A 15,429-nucleotide genomic window follows, 5' to 3' on the forward strand; every position below is an offset into this window, starting at 1 on the left:
TTTAAGATTTTATTTATTTATTTGACAGAGAGAGACACAGCGAGAGAGGGAATACAAGCAGGGGGAGTGGGAGAGGGAGAAGTAGACTCCCCGCTGAGCAGGAGCCCGATGTGGGGCTCGATCCCAGGACCCTGGGATCATGACCTGAGCCGAAGGCAGACGCTTAATGACTGAGCCACCCAGGCGCCCCTCAAGTCAGTGTTTTACTTGGTAAACATGTCTGAGACCATGCATCCCTGGCTGCTAAGCACCATGGCAGACAGGGCTAGAAAGGTAACAGCTTTATTTTGAGCAGGGGGCAAAGACAAGGCAGCACTTTACAGCTACATTGTAACTAGATCCTGCATCAGACTTGGTGTCATCTTTATGCACATTTAACATAAAACTTTCCTCAGCCTAGGAATGATCCCAACATCTTACCTCAGTTTCCCAGGGCTGGTTACAATTTTGGGAAAAGTTATCCATTAGATTATGGATCTTAACATCTTTGGATGAAACCTGTCCCGAGGTAATTCGTCCCCCTCTAATATAGGCCACTATGTGTCCTATATGCCCACTTCTGTCTCCTTCCTTTTTCATGGGGGAAATTTTTACCATGTGGTTCCCATAGGGTTAATCCACATCACCCTCACTCCCCAAGAACATGATCTAAGCCACATGGCCAGAATATTCCATTCCCACTGACCTCAGTGATTGGTCTGGTTGGGTTCCATGCCCATACCTGAATGAATCAGTCTCCCCAAGGAATTTTCTGCTACCTCAGAAGAGTCTTTTCCTACTAGGCATTAAGTTGGAAGAGTATACCTTTACCATCTTGTCCAACACAAAGAGCTGAGAGACAGAGTGAGAGCACTCTAACAACATCATTGTAGCCTGGACCCCACATACCTGAGGCTAACCACACACTTGGTCTTTTCAGTTCAGAGGTCTAATAAGTGCCTTCTCCATAAGTGTAGTGTGAGTTGGGTTTCTTTCACTAGAAAGCACCAATTATGAATAATGCATTAAAGCAGTTATCTACAGAATTCTTTGATTATGTGTACCCCATAACTAAATTTTGCTCACTCTCAAAATATATGCATGTGTTTATTACATACTTGCATTGCTGTTTTAATATATCATGTAGTTATAAAGAATACACAAAAAATATACAATATAAAGGGGTAATTAAAAGCTAAATGTAAATAAAAACTTTAATGTTTTCTTTCTGAACCCTTTGAATTGTCTTGCAAAGCAAAGCCCCTGAATAATCACATCCCAGTTAGAGACCACTGCATAAATGGAGACTGGGCAAGGCTGGGCAGTGCTGAGAAAAAAATCAGAGCTCAGGTCTTGAAAATGGAGCAATTCCTATTGGTGATGCACTCAATGGTGACACTTCAGTGGTGGGTGATGGAGATCACTGGTAAAGATCAAGGATATTGAGCCTTGAGAGATTGGGGAATTTAGGGGACAGAATGATGCTCAGTAATGTCCTCTGCTTTTCAACACCATCATGGAAGCCCTCTGCACTCTCCCCATGGAATTAATTATTCTCTCATAACTCAACTTAGGCTCCCATCACCTTGTATCATAGCTAGATAACAGCCCATCTATCTTGTTCACTTAACTGTAAACATTTTAATCACATTTCACTAATCTCTGAATCCCTAATGCTTGCTTAACGTGGAACTGGGAAACGTCTGTGATGAACAAATGCATGCATTACACCAGCTTAGAGCCAGAAAAAGAAATCAATTTAAGGCTCTTGCTTGGCAAGAGATAAGATAGTAAGAACTCCTGTGTATCCCTTCTCAGCTGAGAGAACTTCATGTTGAGCTTAATATGGGTGGGTAACTTTAAACCTTTGTGGGTAAGATCTGCAGCCTGAGTCTACTGCTCCAAAAGGAGAGACCATTTCTTATGCTTTCTCAAACATTCAGTATATATGTGATAAGCTCTTTACATGCACCAACTAAAAAAAAAAAGTGCTATTATCCCCAATTTACAAACGAGAACTGAGATTTTCAGAGGTCAAATAACTTGACCAAGTTCAGAGTCCGGAGTCAAACAGAATTATGTGACTTCAAAGCTGTGCTATAAGAGCTTTCATTTTTAAAGCAGCCCTAGTCCTCTAAATTGCCTTGGCTGCAGTCCCTCTCAACCAGGATCCAGGATCTAACCCCTGGTTCCTTATTGGCTATAGCTCCATTTAACCTCTGCTGACATTCTGCCTGTCTGAGCTTCTCAGCTTGGTAGCACAGCACCTCTACCTGGTGCTACCCTATCTGGAATCCTGAGTCTAGCAAATCTCTGCTGCCCCCACCTGGCACCTAGAAGTAGAGAGGCCACTTGGGCCTAAGTCATTCCTTACCAGCACTGTCCAATACGCTGTATGTAACTAAATTTCCCAGAGGCTACATTAATAAAGTAAAAATAGAGGAAATTAATTTTGATATATTAATATAACCCAATGTATCTAAAATATGAACACTGCAATACCCAAAACTTGTTAATGAGGTATTCTACATTCTGTTTTCCATCAAAATCTAGCATGTATTTTCTACTTACAGTACATCATAATTTGCACTAGCCACATTTCAAGCACTCGGTAACCACATGTGGCTAGTGGTTACTGTATTTCTACATTTTAGCCTTAGACATTAAATCCATTAGCTAATGTGTTCTACCAAATCAAACTGGATTATAACAGAAGTATATCACTTGAGAGCCAATCTGATATAGTAAGGAAAGCACAGGCTTTATAATCAGACAGTCTTGAATTCAAATCCCAGCAAAATAAAAGTACAAAAAAAAATCTTCACTAATTGGTTGTTTGTAATAGTGAAAAATTAACATTTTTTTTTTACATTTCGTTCACTAGGGTAATGGGTAACAAATTGTGGTACATTTCCATGATGGTATATTGTACATCATTTAAATGAACAAACTAACTCCACATGTGTGCACAACATGGATGTAACTAAAAAAATGTCTAGTGCAAAAATGTATTGAGAAGATAGCTTCAGTATGAGACCATTTTCTTAAAGTTTAAATACATGTAAAATAATATAATGTTTGTGGATATACATTAATGAAGTGAAATTACAAAGCCATGCCTGGAAAGCTTATACATCCAATAATGGTTCTCTGGGAATGGAAGGAGGGAAATAGTGTGACAGTGTGGAAGGGGAGACTTCAACAGTATTTGTGATGACTTAGGAGGAGGAAAAAAATTCTAAGACAAAAACCTAGTTAACAAATGACTACATATTAAGAAGTCCCTTGCCCGAAGAACACTGTATGTACACCCTCTCTCTTAGCAGTTTTGAGAAAGCAAAACCAGCAAGTACAATTCTTAATCCAGAAAATTTGTAGACAGGCCTCTATCTGGAAATCAGTTTTCCAAGGTAGCCCATCCTCCCACAAGGTAACCCCATACTTCAACAGCACTGGCTTAAAGAAGGTTAGAGAAGCACAGAGGGACAACTTACTAAATATTGAACTTACCGCCTAGACAGGTCTGGGAAGAAATGTCTTTCTCAACAATCTAATGATTTAAGTTAAATGGAGCATGACAAGTGCCTTCATAGGCTGCTCAGTCTGTAGGATTTCTCCTTAGAGCTATATAAAGAATAAGAAAACTTAAAGAAGGGACGCCTGGGTGGCTCAGTCAGTTAAGTGGCTGCCTTCAGCTCAGGTCATGATCCCTGGGTCCTGGGATCGAGCCCCACGTCTGGCTCCCTGCTCAGTGGAGAGCCTGCTTCTCCCTCTCTCTCTGCCTGCCTCTCTGCCTACTTGTGCTTTCTCTCTCTGTGTCAAATAAACAAATAAAATCTTAAAAAAAAAAAAAAAGAAAACCTAAAGTAATTAATGCAAAGTTAATTGTCATGCAAGCATTGAGAATTTAATACAATGCTTATAAAGGATTTATTCCTGGGCATATTTTTTATCAACACCTCCTAACCCATCTGTGCTTCTGCAGTGAGGCTTCTTTTTTTTTTTTTTAAAGATTTTATTTATTTATTTGAGACAGAGAGAATGAGAGACAGAGAGCATGAGAGGGAGGAGGGTCAGAGGGAGAAGCAGACTCCCCGCCAAACAGGGAGCCCAATGCGGGACTCAATCCCGGGACTCCAGGATCATGACCTGAGCCAAAGGCAGTCGCTTAACCAACTGAGCCACCCAGGCGCCCTGCAGTGAAGCTTCTAATGCTAAAGTCCTATGACTATCTCCATTTGCTCCATTATAATTATGCAAAACTGTGCTTTTTCTGCCTGATCCCAGTTCAATTTAAACACTGATTAAATGGGAAATAATTTACTGTGGTGAAAGTATTGATGGAATCATCATAAACTGGCACTTATCCATGGAAACAAACCATCCACTAATGAATTAATTGTACTCTTTATTTGGGGGTGAGGATATTTGATGTAATCAAATGAAGTGCATACACATTCATAGGCCCCAACAAATGTCTATGTTACAAGAACAACAGTAAATTAACTTCAAGTTTTTTATAGCATGCAGGCTCTAGTTAGAAAATGAGGAGTCTGGCGAAAGAGAAAATATATGATCTACCTTGCCCACTTCACAGTGCTTGTCCTGCCAAGTTAATATGTCTTTTAATTAATGGAGACAATTAATTTCCTGATGAATAAACATGAACATCCAAAGTAATAGAAATCCTGAGAAAGTTTCTGCAAAGACCACAATAGCCTTCCACAAACCAGCATGCCATTGGTCCTAGGTTCCCTGCACATAAAACTCGAGTGCTTATTAAAGGTATTTTATGGTTAATCTTTATTTCCATGGTGGGTTTAAAAAAGAGGCAGCTAAATTAGCCCATTTGGACCCTTTATAAAAAAAACACAATATTAAACCAAAAAGAGATAACCATACCCTAGCTTTTCTGGAGATGAGCCTGGATTGGATCTGCCAGAGTAGAGTTCTCAGCAGCTGAGGTATTCACTGAGCACTCTCATCTTTCTGGGACCTGTGCTGAGGGATGACAGGGTCCTCTGACTTCCTTAGAAGTCATGGATATCTAATAACCCATGGATATCTAAGAACATGCTATTCAAAACATAGAACAGATAACTTCCCTGGATAGATAAAGCTCATTACTAAAGCAAGCGAGTACATCAAGTCATGCAATAGGAGTAAACAAGGACCAGACATAACCTGGGTCCATCAGAAATAGAGGCATCATAGATATAGGCAATCAGGTGTGCACAGGCCATGGGAGTAGTTGGAAAAGACAAAAATGCCTGAATTTCTTAAGAAAAAACACTCCCAGGCAGAGATGAGTCCAAATTTTAGTACCATGTTTTTAAATATTTTTTGTTTCTAATGATGGTATGTTCTCATCTAAAACAAAATCCAAACAAAGAAAAAAACATTTAAGACACCCATGACCCCATTTGTTCTTTCAACGCTGTGTGTAATTAAGAGCAAAGTCTCTCAACTTCAGCACTATTGATATTTTGGACCACATAATTCTTTGTTGTAGGGGACTGTTCTATGCATTGTAAGATGTTCATCAGGATTCCTGGCCTCTGCTCACCAGAAGCTGGTAGCACCACCCCAGCATAGCAGCCAAAATTATCTCCAGACATTGATAAATGTTCCCTGAGAGGCAAAGTAGCCCCCAGTTGAGAACCACTCTTTCAGAGGAATCACATAAAATTCTGAAACCAACTTTCACTTAATATATTGTAAGCATTTTCTATGTAATTAGAAACATTTCTGCAGCATCCTTTTTAATGGCTTCTGAACAGTCTATTACATGATGCACTATAATTTATTCAACTGGTCCTTAATTTGTTTAATCAGTCCTTGTTTCCAATGTTGTGCTATAATATGAAGATCTTTGTACATTCATATTTTGGCACATAAATTATTTCCTTAGAATATATTAAGATTTCTGGGTCAAGGTTTTTTACTTTAGTTTTTTAACCTCATTTTAAAACTTTTGATTTACCCTTGCATCACTTTCTGTTTGATATTGTTGTCAGCCTTTACTTGGGACATTTTATCCCACCCTACTCCATGAGTGTAGGGATTGATTTCCATCTGTTCACTACAATATCCACATACAACCTTGAACAGTGCCCAGTACATAGGACCAGCTCAGTACTTATTGAATAGAAAAATGGGTAAGTGAAAAGTTAAAATTTCAAACACCATGCATATTACTAGTTTTGAAACTAACCTTGTCCAAGAAGAGCACATTTGAGGTTGATCCTTAAATACCATATAAGCTATAGATGTATTTCAGAGAAGGAAGGATATTAAGCAGATTAAAAGTCCAAGATTTGAACACTTGATAGTTTCAAGTTTGCAGCTGGAGTGAAGAGATTTTGGTGGAGGTAGGGAAGTAGTGAGTTATTTATTGAATCCCCAAGCTCTGGGTGTTCTTTAAAAGACAATACCTGTTCACTGTCCTCACGACTGTACTGCTTCATTCCTGGGAAGAAAAAAATAAAGACAAAGTGGTTTCTTTGAATATTTTCATAAGTCAAGACTAAGAAATTTGAAAGATGCTGCTTTGGCTAAGTATTTGTCTTGTGATGGAAACATTCTGAAATGAGATTAAATAGTTCATCTGAATTAATACTCTGTACTTGTCCAAATCTAATTAGTGTATCTTGAACCCCAGAGTCACTGGGGAAAATACAAATCTAGTTATAATGAGGGCATAAAAAATGCTTCAAGTAACAGCCCATTTTGCAGCTATGTCCACCCACAGATGGTATAATATACTTCTCAGAATAAAAACCCTAACTCTATACATTCTTACTTACTCTTCACCTATTGTTGAAGTAGCTGAGTTTTTGGTTTTTTGTATTTTTGGTTGTTTTTTTTTTTTCTTTGGTGATAAGCTACACCTTGACAGGAGCACAAATGGAAGGGCAAGAATATGGTGTGTGTTCCTCATGTAAGATTCAAGGAGGAATCCTAGCCAGGATGTTCATAAGTGAGAGAATTAAAGAAGATAAAATATGTAGATCCTGGCAAATGAACCATACCATCCTCACTGCTTTATTCCAAGGCCACATCAGTTGAACAGAATATTAATCAAACTCCAATAAAAAAAATTAAAATGATTGTCTTTATACTCCAATTTGTTTTAAAACTTAAGAAACCTCCAGTTAGCTATCATAAGGGGAGTCCCTAGGTACTTGGAAAATTATGTAACTGCTGCTGAAGTTACACAAACATCATTGCTAGAAATTTGGTAGATTGCCTTTTCATTTTGTTTATGGTTTCCTTTGCTGTACAGGAGCTATTTAGTTTGATATAGTCCTGCTTGTTTATTATTGGTATTGTTGCCCCTGCTTTGGGTGTCAAATCCAAAGAATCATCACCAAGTCCAGGAGCTTACCACCTGTGTTTCCTATTAGGAGTTGTATGTTTCCACATCTCATGTTCAAATATTTAATCCACTTTGAGTTTTTTGTGTGTGTGTGTCTGGTGTATGATAGTGTCAGTTTCATTTTTTGGCATGTGGCTGTTGAGTTTTCCCAACACCATTTATTGAAGAGAGTGTCCATTCCCTATTGTATAACCTTGGCCCCTTTGTGAAAAATTAATTGACCACATATGCATGGGTTTACTTCTGTGCTCTCTATTCTGTTCCATTGATCTAAATGTCTGCTTTTATGCCAGTACCATACTGTTTTAATTACTGTAACTTTTTTTTTTTTACTGTAACTTTTTAATTGAATTTGAAATCAGGAAGCATAATGCCTCTAGCTTTATTCTTCTTTCTCAAGATTCTTTTGACTATTCGAGGTCTGTGGCTCCATTAGTACTTTAGGATTGTTTATTCTATTTCCATGAAAAAAGTCATTGTAATATTGACAGGATTGCATTGCATCTGTAGATTGCTTTGGTAAATGAGCATTTTAACAATATGAATTCTTCCAATCCATGACTATGGAATATTTTCCCATTTATGTATCTTTTTGATTTCTTTATTCCACATCTTACAGATTTAAATGTACTGGTCTTTAACCCACTTCATTAAGTTTATTTTTAGGCATTTTCAATGCAATTGTTTTCTTTCTCTGATACTTCATTATTAGTGTATAGAAACACAACTAATTTTGTATATTAATTTTGTATTCTGCAACTTTATTGAATTCATTTATTAGTTGTAACAGTTTTTCAGTGGAGTCTTTAGAGTTTTCTATATATACCAGGTCATCAACATATAGTGACCTTCCTTTCCAATTTGGATGCCTTTATTTCTTTTTCTTGCCTAATCTCTCTGGCTAGGACTTACAGAAATATGTTGAATAAATGTGGTGAGAGCAGACATCTGTCTTGTTCCTAATCTTAGAAAAAAGCTTTTAGCTTTTCAGTGTTTAGTATGATGTTAGCTGTAGACTTGTCATCTATGTCCTTTATTATATTGAGGTACATTCCCTCTATACCCACTTTGTTGAAACTTTTTGTCATAAACAGATATAAAATTTTCTCAAATGCTTTTTCTGCATCTATTGAGATTATCATATGATTTTAATCCTTCACTTTGTTAATGTGGTGTAAGCATTGATGGATTTATGGATATTGAACCTTTGCATGCTTGGGATAAATTCCACTTGATCACAATGTGTAAACCTTTTAAAATACTATTGAATTCAGTTTGCTAATTTTTTTAAAGTTTTTACTTATTTAGGTAATCTCTACAACCTACGTGGGGCTTGAAATCATGACCCCAAGATCAAGAATTTCATGCTCCTCTGACTAAGCCAGCCAAGTACCCTTCAGTTTGCTAATATTTTGTTGAGGATTTGTGCATTTATGATCATCAGGATTATTGGTCTATGATTTTCTTTCTAATGTCCTTATGTGGTTTAGTATCAGGGTAATGCTGGCCTCATAAAATGAATTTGGGAGTGTTCCCTCTCTATTTTTGTTAGAACTTGACAAAAATGAGTACTAATTCTTTAAATGTTTGGTAGAATTTAGCAGTGAAAAGACCTGTTACTGGGCTTCCTTGTGTCCAAAGTTTTTTAATTACTAAATTAATCTCCTTAAACATTATTGGTCAGTTCAGATTTTCTGTTTATTTATGATCAGTTTTTATAGGTCATATGTTTCTGGAAATTTATGCATTTTCTCCAGATTATCCAGTTCATTGGCAGATACTTGTTTATAGTATCTTTTTTTCCTAATTTAAATTCCATTAGTCAAAATAGTACATCCTTAGTTTCAGATGTATTGTTCAATAATTTATCAGTTGCATATAACACCCAGTGCTCATCACATGATGTGCCCTCCTTAGAAACCATTACCCAATTACCCCATCCCCCTACCCACCTCCTCTCCAGCAACCCTCAGTTTGTTTCAGATAGTTAAGAGTCTCTCATGGTTTTTCTCCCTCTCTGATGACTTCCCATCCAGTTTTCCCTCCCTTCCACTAGGATTCTCTGTGCTGTTTCTTATATTTCACATATGAAACCATATAATTCTTTCTCTGAATGACTTATTTTGCTCAGCATAATACTCACCATTCCATCCATGTTGATGTAAATGGTAAGTATTCATCCTTTCTAATGGTGCAGTAATATTACTTGTATATATATATACGTGTGTGTGTGTGTGTATATATATATATTTCCACAGTTTGGCTGTGGAAATATATATATATGTGTGTGTGTGTATATATATATATTTGTGTGTGTGTGTGTGTATATATATATATACATATATGTGTGTGTGTGTGTATATATATATATTTCCACAGTTTGGCTATTATGGACATTGCCGCTATAAACTTTGGGGTGCAGGTGCCCCTTCAGATCACTACATTTGTATCTTTGGGGTAAATACCCAGTAGTGCAATTGCTGGGTCGTAGAGTAGCTCTATTTTCAACTTTTTGAAGAAACTCCATACTGTTTTCCAGAGTGGCTATACCAGCTTGCATTCCATTCCCACCAACAGTGTAAGAGGCTTCCCCTTTCTGCACATCCACGCCAACATCTGTTGTTTCCTGACTTGTTAATTTTAGCCATTCTGACTGGTGTGAGGTGGTATCCCATTGAGGTTTTGATTTGTATTTCCCTAATGCCAAGTGATGTGGAACATTTTTTCATGTGTCTGTTGGCCATTTGTATGTCTTCTTGGAGAATGTCTGTCCATGTTTTCTGCCCATTTCTTGACTGGATTATTTCGTTTTTGGGTGTTGAGTTTGTTCTTTATAGATCTTGAATACTACCCCTTTATCTGACAGGTCATTTGCAAATATCTTCTCCCACTCTGTCGGTTGTCTTTTGGTTTTGTCAACTGTTTCCTTTGCTGTGCATAAGCTTTTTATCTTGATGAGGTCCCAACAGTTTTTTTGCTATTGTTTCCCTTGCCCTCGGAGACATGTCTAGCAAAGAAGTTGCTATGGCCAAGTTTGAAGAGGTTGCTGCATGTGTTCTCTAGGATTTTATGGATTTCTGTCTCACATTTAGGTATTTCATCAATTTTGAGTCTATTTTTCTGTTTCAGTAGAACAGATACTAGTTCTTCTTTAAATGTTTGGTAGAATTCCCCTGGGAAGCCATCCAGCCCTGGACTCTGTTTGTTGGGAGATTTTTTTTTTTTATTACTGCTTCAGTTTCCTTGCTGGTTAAGGGTCTGTTCAGATTGTCTATTTCTTCCTGTTTCAGTTTTGGTAGTTTATAAATTTCCAGGAATGCATCCATTTCTTCCAGATTGCTTAATTTGTTGGCATATAGTTGCTTATAATATGTTCTTAAAATTGTTTGTATTTCCTTGGTGTTGGTTGTGATCTCTTCTCTTTCATTCACAATTTTATTTATTTGGGTCCCTTCTCTTTTCTTTTTGATAAGTCTGGCTAGGAGTTTATCAATCTTATTAATGCTTTCAAAGAACAAGCTTCTAGTTTCATTGATCTGTTCTACTGTTCTTTTCATTTCTATGTCATTGATTTCTGCTCTAATCTTTATTATTTCTCTTCTCCTGCTGGGTTTAGGCTTTATTTACTGTTCTTTCTCCAACTCCTTTAGGTGTAAGGTTAGCCATGTGTATTTGAGGCCTTTCCGATTTTTTTTTTTTAAGATTTTATTTATTTATTTCAGAGAGAGAAAATGAGAGAGAGCACATGAGAGGGGGGAGGGGCAGAGAGAGAAGCAGACTCCCTGCCGAGCAGGGAGCCCGATGCGGGAGTCGATCCTGGGACTCCAGGATCATGACCTGAGCCGAAGGCAGTCGCTTAACCAACTGAGCCACCCAGGCGCCCTTTCCGATTTTTTGAGAAAGGCTTGTATTGCTATGTACTTCCTCTTAGGACTGCCTTTGCTGTATCCCAAAGGTTTTAAACAGTTGTGTTTTCATTTTCATTTGTTTCCATGAATTTTTTTAATTCTTTAATTCCCATTCATTCTTTAATAGGATGCTCTTTAACCTCCATGTATTCGAGTTCCTCCCAAATTTCCTCTTGTGAATGAGTTCAAGTTTCAAAGCATTGTGGTCTGAAAATATGCAAGGAATAATCCTAATCTTTTGGTACTGGTTGAGACCTGACTTGTGACCCAGTATATGATCTGTTCTGGAGAATGTTCCATATGCACTCAAGAAGAATGTGTATTCTGTTGCTTTGGGATGGAATGCTCTGAATATATCTGTGAAGTCCATCTGGTTCAGTGTGTCATTCAAAGCCCTTATTTTCTTGTTGATCTTCTGATTAGATGATATGTCCATTGCAGTGAGTGGTGTGGTGAAGTCCCCTACTATTATTGTATTCTTATCAATGTGTTTCTTTAATTTGGTTATTAATTGGCTGATATAATTGGCTACTCCCAAGTTAGGAGCATAAATATTTATAATTGTTAGATCTTCTTATGGAATAGACCCTTTAAGTATGATAAAGTGTCCCTCTTCATCCCTTACTATAGTCTTTGGTTTAAAATCTAATTTGTCTGATACAAGGATTGCTACCCCAGCTTTCTCTTGATGTCCATTAGCATGATAAATGCTTTTCCACCCCCTTACTTTGAATCTGGAGGTGTCTTTAGGTCTTAGACAGCATATGGATAAGTCTTGCTTTTTTATCCAATCTGATACCCTGTGTCTTTTGATTGGAACATTTAGCTCATTTACATTCAGAGTAACTATTGAAAGATATGAACTTAGTACTATTATATTACCTGTAAAAATCTCTGTTTCTGTAGATTGTCTGTTTCTTTCTGGTTCCCAATGCTTGGGAACTCTGTCAGCCCAGGGACCCCCATTCTTTGTGTCCCCACGGATCCTGAGACCACACTGTCCCACCTAGGATTCTGCCCCACTTTGCCACCTGAGCCCCTTTCAGGCAGGGACTTCTCTCACTGGAGCAGACTTCTAAAGGTTCCGATTTTGCACTCTGGCGCTCTTTCACTTTCCAGTAGCCCGCTTACAGAGGCTCCCTCCCCCGGCCATTTATCTTCTGATATATCCCCTCAGCTTCTCTTCTCTACACCTTCTACCTTGCAAAAAGTGTTGCTGTTCCTATCTGTAGAATTCCAGCAATTCTTTTCTTACATCTCAGGTTGAATTAATAGGTGTTCAGAATGATTTGATAGTTATCTAGCTATAAGTTCAAGGGATGAGGTGAAAGAAATCCCCTACTCTCCCACCATCTTCCTCCCTCCCTTGTTTATAGTATCTTTTTTGATCTTTATGATTTTTCATATTCTTTGGTTTCTATGTGTTGCCACCTCTTTCATTTCTGATGTTGTTTATTTGGGTCTTCTCCCTTTTTTTCTTAGTCTAACTAAAGCTTTGTCAATTTAGTTTATCTTTCCAAAAAAACAGGTCTTTGTTTCATCACTTCTGTTGTTTTTTTGACCTTTATTTCACTTATTTCTTCTTTGATCTTTGTTTCTTTCTTTCTGCTAACTTTGGGTTTTGTTTGTTCTTTTTCTGTTTCCTTGGAGTATAAAGTTAGGTTATTTGAGATCTTTCTTGTTTCATGATGTAGGTATTTACTACATTGAACTTCCTTCTTAGAAGAGCTTTATGTTGCATCCCATTAGTTTTGGTATGTTTTATTTACATTTTCATTTGTCTCAAGGTAATTTCTTATTTCCTTTTTGATTTCTTCTTTGACACTGGTTCTTCAGTAGTATGCTGTTTAATCTCTGCATTTGAATTTTTCCAGTTTATTTCCTATAATTGATTTCTAGTTTCATACCATTATGGTCCAAAACTGTTTGATCTGATTTCAGTCTTCTAAAATGTACTAAGTCTTGTTTTGTGGCATTACATATAATATATCCTGGAGAATATTCCATGTACACTTGAGGAAAATGTATATTCTATTGCTTTTGAATGGAATGTTCTGTTTATGTCTAAGTCCATCTGATCTAACATGTTGTTTAAGGCCAGTGTTTCCTTATTAACGTTCTGTCTGAGCTATCCATTGGTGAAAGTGGGTCCCCTTGTAGGATTGACCACATAATCATTATATAATGATCTTCTTTGTCTCTTATTACAGTGATTATCTTAAAGCCTATTTTGTCCGATACAAGTATCACTACCCCAGCTTTCTCTTGGTTTCCACTTATATAGGTTATCTTTTACCATCCCTTCACTTACATTCTGTATGTGTCTTTACATCTGAAGTGAGTCTCTTGTAGGTAGGATATACATGGTTCTTATTTATCCTTTCTGCCCATCTGTGTCTTTTGATTGGAGAATTTAGTCCATCAACATTTAAATTATAGGTATTTATGGCCATTTTGTTCATTGTTTCTGCTTTGTTTTTTGTATATTCCTTTCTTTTGCTCTACTTTGTAATTTGGTGACTTTATTTACTGGTTTGCTTAATTCCTTTCCCTTTGTCTTTTGTGCATTTATTGGAGGTGTTTGCTTTGTGGATTTGTGCATCTATGATCATTAGGCTTACATAAAACAACTTATAAGTCTATTTTAGATTGATAACTTAAGTTCAAACACATTCTAAAGCTCTTACTCCCTCTTCCCCTTCAATCTGTTTTTGATATCACAACTTACATTTTTTTTATCTCATGTATCCATTAACAAGTTATTGTGTTTATGGTTATTTTTATTACATTCTTCTTTTAAACATCATATTAGCTTTATAGGTGATTATTCCCCACTGCTACAACATGAAATTATTCTGAATTTTACTATGTATTTACCTTTACCAATGAGATTTACACTCTCATGTTTTTCTGTTAGTAATTATCACCCTTTCATTTCACCTTAAATAATTCCTTTTAGTATTTCTTGTAAGGTTGGTTTAGTGGTGATGAACTCCTTAAGCTTTTCTTTGCCTGGAAAGAAATCATCTCTCCAATTCTGAAGGACAGCTTTGTCACGTAAAGTATTCTTGGTTGGCAGTTTTTTTCTTTCAGCACTTTGAATATATCATGCCACTCTCTTCTGGCCTACAAAATTTCTGCTGGAAAAATTGTTCATAGTCTTGTACACAACAAGTTGTTTTTCTCTTGCTGCTTTTAAGATTCTCTCCTTTTAACTTTAGGCAATTTAATTATACTGTGTCTTTGTGTGGTTCTCCTTGAGTTGATCTTATTTGGAGCCCTCTGGACGTCTCACCCTGGAGATCTAATACCTTCCCCAGATTAAGGTTATCAGCCATTATTTCTTCAAATAAGTTTTCTGCACCTTTCTCTTCTTCCTCACGGACAATTAGAATGTGATTGTTGATCCATGTGATGTTTTTCCATAAATCCCTTATGCTATCTTCACTCTTCTCAACTTTTTTTTTCTTTATTGTATTATAATTAACATATAATGTTATATTAGTTTCAGGTGTACAAAAAATGATTCAACACTTTTATACATTAGTCAATGCTCACCATCAGTAAATGGAGCCACCATCCGTTACCATACATTATTACAATATTATTAATTATATTCCCTATGCTGTAGTTTTCATTTCTGTGACTTAAATTTGCTTCAAAACTGGCAGTTTTATACCTCTTAATCACCTTTATCCATTTCACCCATCCCCCCACCTACCTTCCCTCTGACAACCACCAGTTTATTCTACTTAAGAGTGTTTCTGTCTGTCTGTTTTTGTTCAGGTATTTTGGTTTTAAGATTCCACATATAAATGAAATCCTGTGGTATTTGTCTTTCTCTGTCTGACTTATTTCCCTTAGCATAATACCCTCTAGGTTTATTCATGTTGTCAATAATGGCAAGATCCTATTCTTTTTTATGGCTAAGCAGTGGTCCATGGTATACATATACCACATTTTCTTTATTGATTCATTCATCAGTGGACACTTGGGTTGCTTCCAAAATCTTGGCTAGTGTAAATAATGCTGCAATAAACATAGGGATGCGTATATCTCTTTGAATTAGTGTTTTCATTTTATCTGATATATACCCAGTAGTGGAATTACTGAATCATAAGGTATTTTATTTTTAACTTTTCAAGAACATTTCATACTGTTTTC

General features: G+C 36.7%; 1 non-coding gene across 1 annotated transcript; it reads right to left on the reverse strand.

The window, feature by feature from the left end:
- Positions 1-216: 216 nt before the first annotated feature.
- On the reverse strand, positions 217-347 carry LOC118003774. The gene has a single exon (XR_004677408.1). It is a non-coding gene; the product is annotated as a small nucleolar RNA SNORA63 (small nucleolar RNA).
- Positions 348-15,429: the final 15,082 nt, after the last annotated feature.

Source organism: Mirounga leonina, unplaced genomic scaffold, assembly GCF_011800145.1.
Source record: "Mirounga leonina isolate KUSES-001 unplaced genomic scaffold, KU_Mleo_1.0 Mir_91, whole genome shotgun sequence".
NCBI lineage: Eukaryota > Metazoa > Chordata > Mammalia > Carnivora > Phocidae > Mirounga > Mirounga leonina.